This window comes from Meriones unguiculatus, chromosome 12 (genome assembly GCF_030254825.1).
Source record: "Meriones unguiculatus strain TT.TT164.6M chromosome 12, Bangor_MerUng_6.1, whole genome shotgun sequence".
NCBI classification, from domain to species: Eukaryota; Metazoa; Chordata; class Mammalia; order Rodentia; family Muridae; genus Meriones; species Meriones unguiculatus.
The window spans coordinates 23,827,576-23,846,561 of NC_083360.1; positions in this window are offsets into that span (position 1 = coordinate 23,827,576).

Genomic DNA, 18,986 nt, shown 5'->3' on the forward strand with positions numbered 1-18,986 from the left:
TTCTGAATGAGATTTAAGCCTCCTCCATAGAGGAGCTAGTATCTAAATGTTTTTAGAGACAGATTCTCCAACTAAGAAAGGAAAAGTCTTTGGTAAAGGCAGGTGGCTGTGTACTTGTAACATCTCACATTGTGGAGGTCTCAAAAAGAACACCTCCAAAAATGGTACTCTTTGAGTACTAATTACCTCACCCAGAAGAATGTAGAAAGTAACTAATGCACTGGGGCCTTTTATTTGATGTTCCTCCTTTTTACTGCATGCTATGTAGTTATGCACGTACAAATGGGTCTCAGAAACAGCATTCTGCATAATTAATGCAGACTAACAAGTTACAATGTAAAAGTGACTGTCACACAGGAGTTCACTCAATTGCTGCAGACATCTTTTCCAGAGATGAGTGTAGAGTTGTCCCAATGTCCAGAATCCACAGGGAGTATGCCAAACACTCTCATTCTTTCTTTAGTCCTTGTCAGGTGCCCTAAAAGTCTCCTAATCACTTTTTAAATTTCCAGAGTCCCCATTTCCCTCTCCCTGTGGAGAAGACAGGTGAAACAAATCTTTTATTATAAAAGTCCTGGCGTCCATAAGATATATCCATGCAAACAATAAATTCTTATTCTCTCTCTACTGTTGAGCATTTTTTTTTTCAGTTTATCTGCTAAGTGTCAATCATAGGACCTTCAACAGTAAGAAAACTAACTTTGGCATGTATGTGAGCCATTTGAAAAAAAAAATCAAGTTCCTTGTATCCAGTCACTTAACCTGAACCTAGGAAGTTGCAAGCTTAACATAATCCAGGAAGCACCACTCTCATAGAGTTTTGATAATAGAAAATCATGGCCATCAGCAGGTATGAGAAACATAACCCAGCAATGAGGAAATGGGATCAATGTTTTCCCCTATTTACAAAAGAAAAAAAAAAGAAAGAAATATTACCTGGAAGAAAATAAAAGCAAAAAGATTAGGTTTCTTTTAGGAAATTCCATCAAAAATTAAGTTTATATTTTACTTTCAAAGGACTGTTGCTTTTCAATATGAATGATGAAGCATTTTTCCAAATACCCTCACCTCCTATGATCAAGTACATTAACTTCATGGGACTGTGGATTTGCTTATTTGTATTAGTGCCAACCTTGGGATGTTTTCTCCCGGTTCAGTGGTAAAGTCTGTGAGGTGAGGAAGCTTGCCTATCCATGTACTTCTTTGGAGTTAATGTTTGAAAAATAGCTCTGAGGTGAGAGGTTCTTGCAGTTCTGCAGAAGGATGAGTCACCTACCTATTGTGAAACAGACAGTCACTGCTTCCACTTAATTTCTGTTGAGAGAGTCTATGAGCATTAAAGTTCCCATCAACAAGCTCTTAGAAGGAGGGTGACACTTGGAGTCAGGGACAGATCTGCTAATTTGAGGAGTATTGCTTCTCCTGCTGGAACACAACAGGGGAAGGTGACCTGAAGAAGGTCAATGAAAACTGAGTTTCAGGAGGATGCTAATTGTACTGCAAAATCAAGACTGGCAAATTTAATCCTCATAGGTAACCAGTTAAATGTAGAAAAGGAAGGACACTGGAAATTTCAGAGGACTGTGCTCTTATTTTATTTCATGTTTTATTTTGTTTCCTTTTAGCTTGTTGAGACAGTACTCCACTGTGTAGCTCTGCCTGTCTTCAAATCATCTATGTATACAGGCTGGCCTTGATCTTCCTGCCTCTGTCTCCTCCATAACAGGATAACAGGTATGTACTGCCCTACCCAGCCTGTTTTATTTATGATTTTTTTAGTTAAACATCTTAAGCTGCATCGCAGTGACACCAAAGTGACATTTTAAAGCTTTCTAGTTTTAAAAGAAAGAACTACTGTGAGCTAGTGAGTGCTCTGTGACCCCACATTATTCCTTTTATACCACATTGTTTTTTATTTCTCTCTCTCTTTTTTCCTTTTGCACCCCCTCAGACAGTTCAATTTTCCAGCAGGACTTTTTTTTTCCCCTCCTTACAAAAAGGACTTTCATTAGTGTCAATTAGCATTCAACGAATAATCCTTTGGTTCCAACTCCACTTGATTGATTTGCAGAAGTGCACAAGGAAAGCTGCTAGCACTAACAAATTGAATTTGACACTAAAATAAGACTCACATGTTAGGCTTTCAGTGCAAGCAGCACAGGAGAAGCAGAGCAAAGAGGCAAAGTTAGCAAACAGCCCTGGGCATAGAGCAGGTGAATGTGTTTGAAAAGCAGTAGGCCAGCACCCCTGTGGGCCCTTGAAATTGGAGACTGACCAGGACCTGAAACATCCCATGGTTTCTCTGTTGGAAGGGCCACACAGAAAACAGGAAACACAACTTCATCTGTCACAAATGTGGGAAAATTCCAAAACTCAAACTGGTGAAGTATCAAATTGGCATGTATTAGAACACCACCCACAACCTCAGCTAATTCCTAGGTCAGCCCCCATTTCCTCATTAATAAATTGGAGCTAGAATAATAACTTAGAGCTCTCATGGCTCCAAATAGATGTCACCATCGCTCACTGTTTCTGACCACAGTGAGAGCTCCTCACTCTTCTACACAAAGTTAACTGGAAGGTAAGTATCCCCACTTTTTAATGTCTGACCTACTTCTGCTATAGTTCACAGTAGTAGCACTGAGTGCTACAGGGATGACATTTTGAAAATTCCAAAATATTTATTACTTGGATTTAAAAAAAAATAACCTTAGCTTTTGAAATAAAAGGAGTAAAGCATGTGCGCGCACACACACACACACACACAGACACACACATACACACACACACACAATAACTCCAAAGCTCAGGGATTTATGATAAGTGCAGGCAAAGGTGATGAAAACACAAGACCTGCAGGAGTTCAAACCAGACAAAAGCCTAATGCCAAAATGGAGTTGTCACAAACTCCCTCCACTAACCAAGAAGCTATTTGTAACTGATTCCTGCTTGGAAAGGGAATGCTAGTTGTCTTCAATGGACTGTCACTTAATATACCAACCACACTCCAAGGAATTCACCGTGCCATGAAGTTGCTGGTCCATACAAAATGGACTCCATTGATTTGAGTGTGTGTGTGTTAGTTTTGTTAACTGTTTTTTTTGTTTGTTTGTTTATTTTATTTTTTTTAATTTTTGGATTTGTATTTTATTTTTGAAAAGAGAGCCCATGAATGTGAATGGGCAGGGAAATGGGAATAATTTGTGAGTATTAGGGAAAGAGGAAAACATGATCAAAATATTTCATATGAAGAAAATGTTTAAAAATGACATAACACAATGTTCCTTTTAAACAATTGTTGTTAAGATGGGTATTTTTGATATTACCTTTGAACAGACACCCATTATGAATTTCCCAGGTGATGAAAAAAATGTGATGTTGCTAATTGTTACTAATTATAACTGCCAAATTACAGTTAATGTGACTTCATTTCTCTTTGCCTGTTAATGTACAAGTTATTTAGACTAATCATGTTCTTTATTAGTATCAAACCCATAGTTCCTAGTTCCTTATGGTTCCAAACTCTGAGGAGCCATTCTATTCTCAGTGATAATTTATTCCTTCAATGTAAAAGCTAGATATGAGGTCAATTTGAAAAGACTTTTTGATTTGTTTCCTGCCTTATTCACGGAAATTATGTCTCCAGCTGTGAATAAGTTTTTTCCATAATTAGTTAAAGAACCACATTGTGGATGAGCACTGTGATTTGTGTCTGTATTCATTACACTCGAGAAATGGAGGAAGAAAGATAACAAGTTGATGACCAGGTTGAGTTGGATTGTACCCTTTCTCAAAATAATCATTAAATCCAACAAACATACAATTATGTATATATATCATTTCTGTAGAGGCTCATCCTGCCCCTGTTAAAGACACAAACTCTAAAACACTCTCTAGTAGGAAACACTTTCAGGCAGCATGATCCTTGGGATAGTTTGTATTTGATGTCTAAAGAGACAGACCCCAGCAAAAAATTGGAGTCTGTCTATCTATCTATCTATCTATCTATCTATCTATCTATCTATCTATCTATCTATCTATCTATCTATAGATGTGTTAATCTCTCTATATGTAGAAAGAGACTAAAAGAGATTCATTAGGTGAATAAGGTCACTCGGTTTTGAAAGCTCAGAAGTCTCATGATTGTTAATCTGTGATCTGCTTAATTGAATGAGCTGATATTTTGGATCTGTTTAAATGTGAAATCCTGAAACCCAGGGAAACATGCTATGACTCCAAGTCTACAGCTCCAGCTGCTAAGGGCTGCCTGGTGCAATAGTTGGTATTTAAGAATGTGGAGTTAAGAAGGTCTGAATCAAACCAACACCTCTTGGCTCTTAGAACCAGAGATTTTCTTTCTTCCACCTTTCTACTAACCTGCCCCCTTAGCCCCACTTGATTTAATGTTCCTGCTTACATTGAAGGTGGGTTTTCCTCCCCACTGAGTCCACGTAAAAATCCTCTACAGAAATGCCATTGTGTGCATATCTAGGGAAGGATAATTGTTCTAAGTGTCAGGCCATGTTTGACCAGAGGTATGGTACCTATTACTACTGAATAACTAACATGATTGCGTGCTGTTTTACCTACTTTCTGTAACCCAGTGAAGCTGACAGTCAAAATCAGCTATATGGCAAAGCCAAATGTATAGCTTCTTTCTATGTGCTAGTTATTATTAAAAGAAAGATGAGGCTGGTCAACCGATCTTCTATGCCAGAGGTTTATTAAATGGGTATGGAAGGAGTGGGAGAACAGGACATGGTAGAGAGAGAGAAAGAAAGGAGAATGGGGGTGACCCAAGAGAGAGAGGGAAAGAGAGAGAGAGAGAGAGAGAGAGAGAGAGAGAGAGAGAGAGAGAGAGAGAGAAAGGGCTGGCGACACATGATGACATCATAAGTTGCTGGGTAACCCAGGAGCAGGTTGTGTTCCAAAATACTAACACTATGTGCTAGAGATGAAGGTACTTAGAAAAGAGTTTTCTTGATTCATAGTTATTGGGCAATCTCCACAGTGTGTGCTAGTTTATTCTTTCTTCAAATGTTAGCAGTTTGATAATAACCAGAAAATGAGAATCACAGAAAAGAAAGGATGTTTAAAAAGTCTTATATTCTGTCTTCTTTTTCCATTGATTTCCTATGTACCCTTCTATTTATAGACAGAATGAACAAATTTTACCTATGTGGACATCCTGGCATGACCATAAGAAGTCCATTTCTTCTGAAACTCATACTTCCTTTACACAGTTATGGAGCCCTGAGACCTGAGACGATATTCTATCTCAGAGTTTATAAGGTGTATAGAGTAGTTAGCAATTATCAAAAACTGTCAGAACTGAAAGTCTGGTCTACCACGTCAGTGAAGAAGAAACATTGAGTCAAAGAATGATCAGAGTACCTTAAGTTATACAGCAGAGGATACAGCCATGTAATTCTTAGAGTTCTTATGCTGAATACTTCATAAAGGGTAAATATATTTACAATGTTATTTTTATATCTTTTTAAAATTTAATTTAATTTTTAAGCTCTTGTGAGAGTTTCATAATTGAGTACTGCATATACCTACACACACACACACACACACACACACACACACACACACACACACTGATTTCATTTAGTATTGTTATATGTACATGTATTTAGGACTTGGATTGGAAACCACTTGGGACTGGATTCTTTCCTCAACAGTTATTGATTGCTTATACCTCTTCATATGAGCATGAGACCTTGTGAAATTTCTTCTCTACACTTTGGCATATATAACTTTTATTAAATCTCTTTTTTGACAATATACATGCATAGAATGCATCCTGGTTACTGTCTTCCTGGCCCTCTTTTACTTCATACCTGCCTAAATTAGTACGCCTTCCTCTTTATATGTCCTTTACCCAAATTCATGGCCTTTTGTTTTCTTTTGGATCCACAAGTGTTTAACTGTTTTGTTTTTTAATTACACTTTATTCACTTTGTATACCCCCTGTGGTTTTCTCCCTCCTCCTGTCCCAAACCCTCCCTTCATCCTGAGTGACTCTAAGTTTGGAGCTAGCCACCTGTGCTTGGATCACTCACTATTGAGCACATACCTAAAGTTGGAGCCTGCCCAACCACTGGAATCCATTCATAGCCAACAGTTAAAAAATATTACTTAACTCAATGGCAGGCTTTTTGACCTCCCCACCCCCCAAGGGAGGAGCAGCCCTGCTGGGTCACAGAGGAGGACTTTGCAGCCAGTCCTGAAGATACCTGGTAAAACAGGGTCAGATGAAAGGGGAGGAGGTCCACCCCATCAGTGGACTTGGAAAGGGGCAGGGAGGAGATGATGCAGGGAGAGTGGGATTGGAAGGGATTGAGGAAGTGGGATACAGCTGGGATGCAGAGTTAATAAAGTGTAACTAATAATAAAAATTAAAAATTAAAAAAAGAAAAATATTTATATGATTCAAAAAATATTACTTTATTGGTTGTACTTGGTATAAGATTCTATGTATAGTTGTAATCTCTGGAACTTTACATTTAATTTTATAGTTCAACATTTAAAAAAAGAATCATATTTCGTTATTCTTTGGATAGTTATCAAGAAGTTTCTAAGAAACAGGGAAACAAATATAAACAACACAAATGATCTTAACAACCTTTCCTTATAAGTTTCACATTTTTTTGTAAGCAATGTATCTTATCTTTTATTTTACCATCTAGCAACATAATTTAAGAAAGATTATTTTTTATTTTTATTAATTACAGTTTATTCACTTTGATTCCCCCCTGTGCCTCCCTCCTCCCTTCTCAATCCCACCCTCCTTCTTCCGCACCCGTGTCCCTCTCTGAGTCCACTGAAAAGGGAGGTCCTCTTCCCCTTCCCTCTGATCCTAGTCTATCAGGTCTCATCAGGAGTCGCTGCATTGTCTTCTTCTGTGGCCTGTAAAATATGTACACCTAATGAAGCTAATCAGGAAGGAGGACTCTGGCTAAGTTTCATATTTTAAGTTGTGAATCATTCATAGAGATGATTCAGGCATTAGAGTAGCATTAGTTATTATCTTGTTACTGTCACAAAATATTTGGCTAATGCAATTTAAAGGAGAATAAAAGTTTAATTTGGTCTACAGTTACCTTCTATCATGGTAAGGAGGGAATGGTGGGGGGAGTGTGAAATAGCTGATCACATACAGAATAAACACTAAAAAACAAAGGACATCAGTGGTTTAAAATACTGACGGTGGCTTCATTCATTATTTATATCATTTATTTATTCATTTATGTACACTAGGCATCAGTTCCTCACAAGTAGTCATTACACTCTGAATCTAACTGTAAAACCAAACTTGTGAGTGAGAGTGAGAGTAGGAACAATTGCTGAGTCAAATCTCTGGATCAAAGCATGTCAAAAATACTGCAGGAGACTGTAGAAAAGAGGCTGTGGTCTTGATGATGTTGAAATGGGTTTGCTGGGCAAGAGTCAAGGATCATTGAGTCAACTCTTTGATTGTTTTTGATAGAATTCATGTTTATTACTTTTGTAATAAAATTTAGACTATATAGATAATCAGCTCTAGTGTGACATTTTCAAACATGTATGTCATTGTGCTTTGCGTATAGCACTCACAGGCTAAGCTGACTCTTGAATGCTGTGTGGACACTGGTTGTGCTGAAAAGATAGGAGAGAGCGTCTGGGTGCTGTGGATTATTTAGGGAAGGCTGAAGGTGACTTGGCTATCCCAAATGCCACATGGAAGAGTAGCTTAAATGTAAGTAAAGAATTATGTTAACATTAGATTGTGAAGTATCCTTTTAGCCACCTAAGAGTTTTCAACTTTTCTTTCCCAGTGAAGTATTCTGCATTTGACTTTTTTAATTATTTGAGAACAGTAGTCAATTTAAGACAGACGAGTCAATACTTCTGAAAATCCCTTAATGGTTTCCATTTTACTAAAGACCAAATGCAATTAATAATGGCAAAGAACTATTTGTTTTCTCTACTTTAACCTTTTCATGTCTTGACGAGCTATCCGTTACAATTATTGCAAACAATGGTGAAGCCTGTCAGCTGGTGTTCAAGTTCAAGTGAACTCTTGAATAGGTGTTGTTTTTCTGGGGTCCCTGGGAAACTCTCTTCTGAATCTTCATGTTCTGTTTAATGTATTTCTGCAGATCTTTGATAAAACATCTCACAACTTTCTCTGACCACACTTGTCAGTTTCTTTTCATTTCTTTCTTTCTTTCTTTCTTTCTTTCTTTCTTTCTTTCTTTCTTTCTTTTAATTTTTTATTTAACTTTTATTAATTATACTTTATTCATTTTGTATCCCCCATAAGCCTCTCCCTCCTCCCCTCCCGGTCCCACCCTCCCTTACTTTCTGCATGCATGTTCCTTCCCAAGTCCACTGATAGGGGAGGTCCTCCTCTCCTTCTTTCTGATCTTAGTCTATCAATCAGTTCTCATCAGAAGTGGCTGCATTGTCAGGGTTCTAGGTTATCTCCATGAATAGTCCTTGGTTGGAGTATGAGTCTCTGGGAAGTTCCCTGTGTTCAAATTTTCTTGTTCTATTGCTCTCCTTGTGGAGTTCCTGTCCTCTCCAGCTCTTACTATTTCCCACTTCTTACATAAAATTCCATTCACTCTGCCCGACAGTTGTCAGTTTCTTAAGGCTACTGAAATCAGGTACCTTATAAAGAGTAGTCTTACTGACCACAGTTTTGTGGGATGGGAAACCAAAGATCAATTCTATATTCATTGGCTGGTGAAGACCTGCTGGTGAAAACATCGCATAGATGATGGTTTTCATTCTTTGTTCTTAAGATGAAAGAGGCATGGCAACCTTGGCAATTGCATTTATAGAAGCATCAATTGATTCAAGGGATTCCCCTTAATAACTCTCATGATAGTTAATCTTCATTGTCCACGCTACTGCATTTAACATTGCCCAAGAAAGGAATAAAACCAGTACTCATTTCACAAAGGGCACATTTGTGGAGTTTAGTAGAAATCTTGTGGAGTCATCTCTCTCTTTCCATGTTGTTCCAGGCAATCAAATTCAAGTTGCCATTCTAGTAGCCAAGCACCCTTACCCACTGAGCCATTGTTGTGGCCCATTTCTATTCTAATATGGTATGTCTCTATGGATATCTCCCACTCAACATATCTCCCAGCCAACTTTCCTGACTTGAGACTCACTCAGTGAAGGAGGGTTTTGTAAATAGGCCTAACATGTTTTGGAACATCAAGACAGGCATAGACTCCATGCAAGATGAATGTTTACACACCAGTACATAGCATCTTTCTTCTTCAAACAACTTGAACTCATTTGATGAGCTCTGCGTGTATTTTGTGTTGCCTCAAATTCTTCTAATATGTTACATGGCAATAGTTTTGAGACAGCATTTTCATGCCACCAAATGCACAAAGAAACCTCCAGCCAAAGCTTAGAAAAATCAAGTCATAGTAAGATGAATCAACTAATAGCTCACAGAGGTCTGTTACTCAGCCACTAATTGCAACCTGTTTAAATGTTCCCTTTTCTATGTGTTTCCCTTAATTCGCCTTCCTTTTTAGCTACATAACAACAGTTTGTGTGTGTGTGTGTGTGTGTGTGTGTGTAGAATATTTTATAACAGTGTAAGGTCATAAGACTAGAAAGGAAAGACTAAAATTACATGAGGAATAGAAGTGGGTAAAGAAATAAAAGGTTATTTTCTTTGTTAAAGGTCAGTCTAGCTGGGCCCCACACATTGATTTTTCTCAGCTGTTAGTTAAACAAGTCTCAAAAATAAATGTATTAAAGGCAATGGTGTGTTTGCAACCATCGAGCTGAGCTTTAATTCCAAAATTCAATCAATATGGCTTTGTGTTTCCATAACAGAACATGAGTAGAAAATCTGTGATTGAGGCATATATGTTGCTGAAATTTCAGGCCAATGACTGCTTTGACAAATGATACCTTGCTTCCGATCAATAACTCATAAGCCACAATTTACTTTTCTTTACCTTGAACTATAACCAAAGAGGCAAACGTCACTATAATTTCCACTTAAACATGGGTAAGACTTGACTGTGTATATGTATGTGAGAGTGATCCAAAGGGCAGTCAGGACCACCAAAGGCAGCAGTCTCTGCTGCTGGGGCTGAAGGCTCATGAGGCTGGAAGAAGTGCAGTACAGAAATCTAGCCATATGCAATTGGACTTTTAAGGGTCTTTATATCCCTTGATTCAGAACATTGTTTTATGTGTGTCTAGTAAAAACACTATACTGCTTGGGAAATAGACATATTATAAAGAAAGATATTCATTACACCATGACTCAGTAAAAATAGAAGCAAGCTGATTTTCTAACAGTAATCATTGAAAACGACCTGATTTGAGCACTACTGAGCCACATTAACACAATAGTAAAGTGAAAAAAGAAATACATAGGAAGTAAAACATAGTCTCTGAATTTGCCTATTTGTGTGTATATGACAGACCTCCAACATTATATATCATTTGTTATCCAAGTTCAATTAACATGCTATTATTGATACAGTAGCATAATATCTCAGCTGTCAGAATGTCAGACTCTCCAGGGTCCATCAGATAAGATTACATTCATTGATAATTTCAGTATATAAAAATTCCCATTATTATGTATTTTCTAAATTTATTATGTGTTATTATTATTAAAATGAAATTTTATATCTTATGACTTGCTCTATTGAAATAATGTACTGACATCAATGAAGAAAGTAGAGAAGGTAATTGTGGTCTACTCACTCTCTACATACATAATAAAGATAAATCCCCATGCTTAAAAAATAAATGTGTAAGTCAAAAGAAAAATGGAGGTTAGAGATGGTATGTAATGAATTCAGTGGCTGGCTCTTTGATCACCTCACCCTCAGGGGGTTGGGGGCAGCCTTACCAGGCCACAGAGAAAAACAGTGCAGACAGTTCTGATGAGACCTGATAGGCTAGGTCAGATGGAAGGGGAGGAGGACCTCCCCTTTCAGTGGACTGGGGAAGGGGCATGGGAGCAGAAGAGGGAGAGAGGTTGGGATTGGGAGAGGATGAGGGAGGGGGCTACAGGAGGGATACAAAGTGAATAAACTGTAATAAATAAAAGAATTAAAAAAATAATGTTAAAATAAATACAAACCTACGAAAAATAATTGGTGTGTGTTAGCTTTATTAGTTTTTGATTACAGCTTTTAAGAAAGACCTTAAAATAGAAAACATAGAAAAACAGTAAACACGTTGATAGAAGAATAAAATGTAAAATTTATGAAAGAAGAAATATAAATGGAGAATAATACACATCAATTTTAAAGATTATACTCAGTCAAGTACTGAATGCTTGTAGATGGTATGACTTGTCAATATAATTAGCAACTATATTTTGAAGAATATTTCTCAAGGTTGAAAATAGTTTATGCCAATCCCTACCTGATGTCCGGGATGGACTCATTCTGTCATGTTAACTCATAGGTCTCCTTAAGGAAGGAATGGCTGCTTCTTTAAGTGGTAGGTAATTCTCTGAGGGAGATGGCATCTCCTTATCTCAGCATGTTAGAGTTTCTACTTAAGTCTCCAGCTTATATTTGCTTTAGTCCTACCTTCAGCTAGATCATGCCTCTCAAGTGAAGGCCTGCTTGTGTTGTGGTCTGGGTCTGTTTCAGCCTTTTGTAGCACTATCTAATATCTGTGAACTCTCAGCATCAGTGGGCATATAAGGTTTTAGCAGAATTTTAAATATGGCCATGATGTATGAGAACTGAAAAAGTCTTATCAAGCACGAGATCTTCATTTTGATAGGCAGTTCATGAGAAGCAATGATTGTGTATTTTAATCTAGAACTATATTCCAGTATATCCCAGAATCCTAGAGTCCAAAAACTTATTAATTTCAAAGGACCTTGAATCTTTATTAGGCTCATTTCCTACTATCATGAGAACATAAATCTCATTAAGACCTCTTTGATGGTTAATTTTTCTAGTTAACTCTTTTGGGTTAGGAGATGTCTAGACATTAATCAGGGGACTACTCTGAGCATGTCTATGAGGGTGTTTTCATGGAAAAGTACATGAGGAAGACCTGGTCTGAATGTAGACAACACTTTTTATACTGGAAACCTGAGAAGAATAGAGGTGTGTGTGGGGGGGGGGAGGTTATTTTCCACCTAGTGCTTGTGTTTCTCATTTTGTGTTTCCTGGTCTATCCAGATGTGTCCTGTGGAATTTGTGAGGCCTTTCTCACTGTGGTAGGACTATATCCTCTCAAACCACCGATCAAACTTATTTTTTTCTCCTATAAGTTGCTTCTAACCTGTGTTTTGTCACAACAATGTAAAAGGTAACTGATGTCTTCCAAACATTTGCCTTTTGTTATTCAATTATGTCAGTAAAACAGTGGAACACTATCTCAGTATGACAGCTAATATGGTCACCAGCTTAACACACCAGGCAAGGGAAAGCATCTACTGAAGAATTGCCTTCATCAGGTAGGTTTGTAGGCATATTTTTGCACCCTTTTCCTTTTTCAATTTTATTTTTTTCACAATTTATTCATTATATATCTGCGATGAAGCCCCTTCCCTCAACTCTTATCAGTCCCACCCTTCCTCCCTCTTTCCCCTCATCCCCTTCCCCTAAGTCCACTGAAAGAGGGAGTTCTCATCCTTTGCCATCTGCCCATGTCTTATCAAGTCTCATCAGGACTGCCTGGATCCTCTTCCTCTGTGGCCTGGTAAGGCCACATCTCCAGGGAAAGTGATCAAAAAGCAGGCAACTGAGTTCATGACAGAGGCAGCCCCTGTTCCTCTTACTCGAAAGTCCACAATGGAGATTGAGCTGTCAATCAGCAAATCTGAGCAGAGAGTCTAGATCCTGTCCCAGCATGGTCCCTGGTTGGTTCCTCAGTCTCTGCAGGACCCCCTGGGCTCAGTTTTATTTTAGTTTTGCTGGACTCCTTGTGGGACTCCTTTTCCATCCATGTCCTTCTATCCCCACCCTCCTCTTCTTCCATGAGAATCCCTGTGCTCGGCCCAAAGTTTGGCTCTGAGTCTCAGCATCTACTCCGATCCCCTGTTGGGTGAAGCCTTTCAGAGAACCCTCTATAATAGGCTCCCATCCTGTTTCTTCTCTTATACCCTGGTTTCTCTTCAGATCATACAAAATTTCCCCTTTTACTAAAGATTTCCATTAGTAAGAGGAACAAAGCAGCCTTTTTCTTTATTGCTAATCAATGTAGGAGGGCCAGCCCTATGTAGGCAAGGCTATTCTTAGCAAATAGGCCTGTTCTGTATCAGAAAGGTAGGTGAATGTGAACTTAGGTGAAACCCAGGAAATAGAGACCCTCCATGGTTTTCTACTTCAAATCCTACCTTGGATTTCCTCAATGATGTACAATGACCTGTAAGATGAAATAAACTCTATCCTTCTCAAGTTGATTTTAGTGAAATGTTTATCACAACAGAACCAAACTGGGACACTTAGCTTTCACGATGATCCTCTCAAGTAATATAACGAAGGTGGGTGAGTTAACACAGGGCAATACCATGTACTCTCTTTACTGTGTATCTCATGTACATGATACACTTATATTTATTTTCCTGGAAAATGCTACCTTTTAGTAAAATAGAGATGCCTTTGAGTAAACTACCTAGGCATTAGTTATCAAAAGATCATTTCTTAAGAATATCAAATTCTCAACAACTAGCTTTACCAGGCCACAGAGGAAGACAATGCAGCCAGTCCTGTTGTGACCTGATAGGCTAGGGTCAGATGGAAGGAGAGGAGGACCTCCCCTATCAGTGGACTGGGGTAGAGTCATAGGAAGACAAGAGGGAAGAAAGGTGGGGTTGAGAGGGAATGAGGGAAGGGGATGCAGCTGGGATTCAAAGTGAATAAATTGTAATAAAATATATTTATTTGAAAGCAAAAAAAAAAGAATATCAAATTCTCGACTTCAAAATATCTGACAGATCAACACTAGGAACCCAGCAAGATCTAAGTGAACAGGTTTTAGAAACATTAAAGAGCCTGGAAACTAAATATTATCTTGATACCTTTGAACTTTCAGAAGTAGCTCTCTCCTCTCTTAACAGCTAGCATTTTTTTCTTATTTTAAGGTAGTAGTTGTCCTGACCCTTTCACAGGGATTGCCTAAGACCATCTGAAGACATAGATGTTTACATTAGGATTCAAGACAGTAGCAAAATTACAGTGGTGAAGCAGTAGCACAAATAATTTTATAGTTGGGGACCACTTAACATGAGGAAAAGTATTAGTTACAGTATTAGGAAGGTTGAGACCGTGGTTTTAAAGCAATGCAAGAAACTTGTATTGCAGGAAATCATATGCATCTTCGTATGGATCTCTATTGTTTTTCACTTGGAGTTTAGAGTGATCTTAAGGCTGCTAAAAAGAGAAAAGTATTGGTTGACCTTTCACCGTCAATAAAATAATACATAGGCACCAGTGTTCACACTGAGACATGTTAGGATGTCATTTTTGTGGTGAAGTACAAATAGGTCTTGGTTTCATCTCCAAACCTAAATTGCTGAGCTGACAATTTACCTACTTAAATCTAGAATAGCCTACCACAAATCACTCTTGGAAATATCAGCAAATACATGATAGTTGGATGTTTGCTTTTACTGAGTTTCTTGTCAGGATCTATGATAGAACAAAATACATTTCAAGTGTGGCACAAAAAAAAATGACTTGTTAAATTTCTAAGGGAATTTAAGAGTAAGGTAAACTTTCATTAGATAATTTTAATTTTGGAATACAATCATGTATTTCTTATATCTACACTTATAGCAAATGTTAAAATAATATAAAACAGGTGGAAAAAGAAATTTAGCCAGTGTTCATGTGGAATAATTATTATTTTTTATTTTACTTGTTATTGTTTTACTTGCACCTGAGAACCTCAATAGATTTTTAGTAGTTTTATGTGAAATATGATACCTATATCAGATATTTATATTTTAAATATTTTTACTTAATTTTTGGTCTAGAATAATGATTTGACATCCTGACGTTCAATGTTTCTTTGTGTGCATACTCAAAGAGGAAAGCAAAATATTTATAAAAATAATAGCGACATAAGAATGAGACTTTTTTTAAAATTTTTCATCAATTACACTTTATTCATTCTGTATCCCCCCATAAGCCCCTCCCTCCTCCCCTCCCAATCCCACCCTCCCTCCTCCCTCTGCATGCATGCCACTCCCCATGTCCACTGATAGGGGAGGTTCTCCTCTCCTTTCTGATCTTAGTCTATCAGTTCACATCAAAAGTGGCTGCATTGTCCTCTACTATGGCCTGGTAAGGCTGCTCCCCCCCCCCCCAGGGGGAGGTGATCAAAGAGCAGGCCAATCAGATTATGTCAGAGGCAGTCCCTCTTCACATTACTATGTAACCCAATTGGACTCTGAACTGCCCTGGGCTACATCTGTGCAGGGGTTCTGGGTTATCTCTATGAATAGTCCTTGGTTGGAGTATGAGTCTCTGGGAAGTTCCCTGTGTTCAAATTTTCTTGTTCTGTTGCTCTCCTTGTGGAGACCCTGTCCTCTCCTGCTCTTACTATTTCCCAGTTCTTACCTAAAATTCCATTCACTCTGCCCAACAGTTGCCCATCAGGCTCAGCATCTGCTTTGATAGTCTGCAGGGCAGAGGCTTTCAGAGGCCCTCTGTGGTAGGTTCCTAGGTTGTTTCCTGTTTTCTTCTTCTTCTGATGTCCAACCTCTTTGCCTTTCCGGATGGGGATTGGATATTTTAGTTAGGGTCCTCTCTCTTGCTTAGTTTCTTTAGATGCACAGGTTTTAGTGGGTTTGTCCTATGTTGTATGTCTATATGAGTGAGTACATACCATGTGTGTCTTTTTGCTTCTGGGACAACTCACTCAGGATGAGACTTTTAATTCAATATGTAAACTCCATTTGGTGTATCAGCAAGTTCTATGTTCTTCATTGGAAGAAGTATCTAACTCTATTTAATAATCATTTTTATTTGCAATATGATCTCAAAGAACACCACAAAATATGGTCCACAGTCATATGGTCACTATGTATTTATATCTATAGATATTACTAGGTAACAGAATAATAAGGTATATACTATGCATTCAACATTGAAATGATGTTCAATATTATTTTTGTTCTTATTGCTATTGTTGTTGTAAGACTTGTGTATAATGTTGAGTAAGCATTTGTATGCTGAAATCTAAAACCCAAGTATTTAAGTCTTAATTCACATACTAATGTCTGAGCTTTAATATCATTTGTAAATTGTGTTTTACTATCATTTACAAAATATTGTAATAATATCATTGAGCTTCATTGGTGAATTGTAAAAAAATTAATGGCATAAAGTATATAAAACTCTCAAAATAAAAGCACCACTTTACCAATTCCTGCATAATTCCTAACTACACTCTTTCTTCACTTATACCCACGGTATGTATAGTCATCTCCTCTTATTAATGCATCTTGGTTTTGGAACAGAGAGATGTCATGGCAAAAAGCCACAACCAATTAATATGCAGAGCTATGGAGCACTGTTCCAACACATACATCTACAATACTCCCCGCAACCAAGACTCAGGGATTATTATGGAAGAGGAGGCGAAAAGACTGTCAGAGCCAGAGGATCATTCATTTGCTGTGAAGTTGTGTCTCTCAGTAATGTCAGAAACTGCATCCATACATCAGCATCAGCTGAATAAGGACCACCACAAATATGCCAAAGTGGATGGGGGAAGCCCAAGACATCTCAGCCATATATAATAAATACAGGCAGCTAAGGAGTGCTAAGAATGGGAGAAATAGTCTTTCTCAGGGGACAGCACTCCAACTGGTTACCCAATACCAATGGTCTGCACTGACAATGTACACACAAGTAACACTGTACAGACTGAGCAGGTTACATTTAAGAATATATACATATATGCAAGTAACAACATTAAAGAAAAAAGAAGACTGTGAATTTAAGAGAGACCAAAGGGGGGGGATATCTGAGGATTTAGAGGGGGCAATGAGAAGGTGTAAATGCTATGATCATAATATAATCTCTTTTATGAAAGAAAAATATTTTCAAACCTTAAAATAATGTCACATATAATGAAATTGCTTAATGAATCAGGCTTTTGATTTTTATTTTTTATTCTCTTAAAGAAGATAAACATAGAATGTTTGAGACAGTGAAGCATAATGAAGCATTTGTTCCCTGGAATTTACAGGGAGAGTTGTTCTGTATCAGAAACCAGTGTTTTCAATTTGTTACAGGTTGTTAACTTTGTATCCCTGCTGTATCCAGCTCCCTCTTCCCCTCCTAATCCCAGCCTCCCTCCCTCATCTCCTCCTTGCCCCTTTCCAAGTCCACTGATGGGGAGAACCTCCTCCCCTTCCATCTGATACTAGTTTATCAGGTATCTTCAGGACTGGCTGCAAAGTCCTCCCCTATGGCCTAGCAGGGCTGCTCCTCCCTCAGCAGGGCGGGGGTAGAAGGTCAAACAGCCCACTATTGAGCTCATGTCAGAAACAGTCCCTGTTCCCCTTATTAGGATAACCACTTGGATACTGAGCTACTATGGGCTACAACTGAGCAGAGGTTCTACGTTATATACATACATGGTCCTTGTTTGGAGAAACAGTCTCATAAAAGACCCCTGTGCCCAGATATATTTGGTCCTTGTGGAGCTCCTGTCTTTTCCAGGTCATATTAACTCCCCCCCCTTTTTTTTTTTAAGATTCCCTGCATTCTGCCGAAGGTTTGGTTATGAGTCTTAATATCTGCTTTGATACACTGCTAGGTAGAGTCTTTCAGAGGCCCTCTGTGGTAGGATCCTGTCCTTTTACTTGTTTGCTTCTATATCCAAAGTCCATCTCATTTGTCTTTCTAAGTGAGGATTGATCATTTTACCCCGGGTTCTCTTTCTTGTTTATCTTCTTTAGGTGGATAGATTTCAGTATGTTTATCTTATCTTATAGGTCTATATAAGTGATTATATATCATGTGTGTCTTTCTGCTTTTGGGATACCTCACTCAGGATGATCGTTTCTAGGTCCCACCATTTGCCTGCAAATTTCATGATTTCCTCATTTTTAATTGCTGAGTAGTATTCCATTGTGTAAAAGTACCATAATTTCTGTATCCATTCCTCAACTGAATGACATCTGGGTTGTTTCCAGGTTCTGGCTATTATGAATAAAAACTTGCCACAAACATGGTTGAGCAAATGTCCTTGTTGTATACTTGAGCATCTTTTGGATATATGCCTAGGAGTGGTATAGCTGTACCTTGAGAAAGCATTATTCCTGATTGTCTGAGAAAGCACCAGATTGATTTCCAAAGTAGTTGTACAAGTTTGCATTCCCATCAGCAATGGAGGAGGGTTCCCCTTTCTCCACAACCTCTCCAGCATGTGTTGTCATTTAAGTTTTTGAGTGTTTTCTTTTTAAGTTTCATGTTCTGCTATCTGTTGAATTATTTTGTTTAGGTTTGATACCTATACATATAATGAAAATTTAAATTAATTATATCAATTTTTTGTAGAACATGTAGTGGAATGAAAACTCTATAATATCTTAAATAATGATAATAATAATAACTAGGTTTAGATAAGGATTAAAGTGGTAAGAAGGGGACTTGCAGCAGGTTACAGTGGTACACGCCTGTAACCTCAGCACTCAGGAGGCAGAGGCAGGTGGCACTCTGTGAGTTCAAGGCTAGTCTGGTCTACAAAGTGAGTCCAGGACATCTAAGGCTACATTGGAGAAACCCTGTCTTGAAAACGCAAAAATAAAAGGGGTCCCCAGTACTAAATTAAATATTTTTTTTTTGTATTTCATATAAAACATGCCCCATTCACCTAATGTTATTGTTCTTATGCTGATCTTGTGAATTGGGTATCATTCCTTTTAGTCAATTTGGATAGTGAGGGGGAGGCAGAAAAGTACTTGCTGGAAACTAGTGTGTTAACGTATGCTTGTTAATCTAAGAAGCCCCAAGATT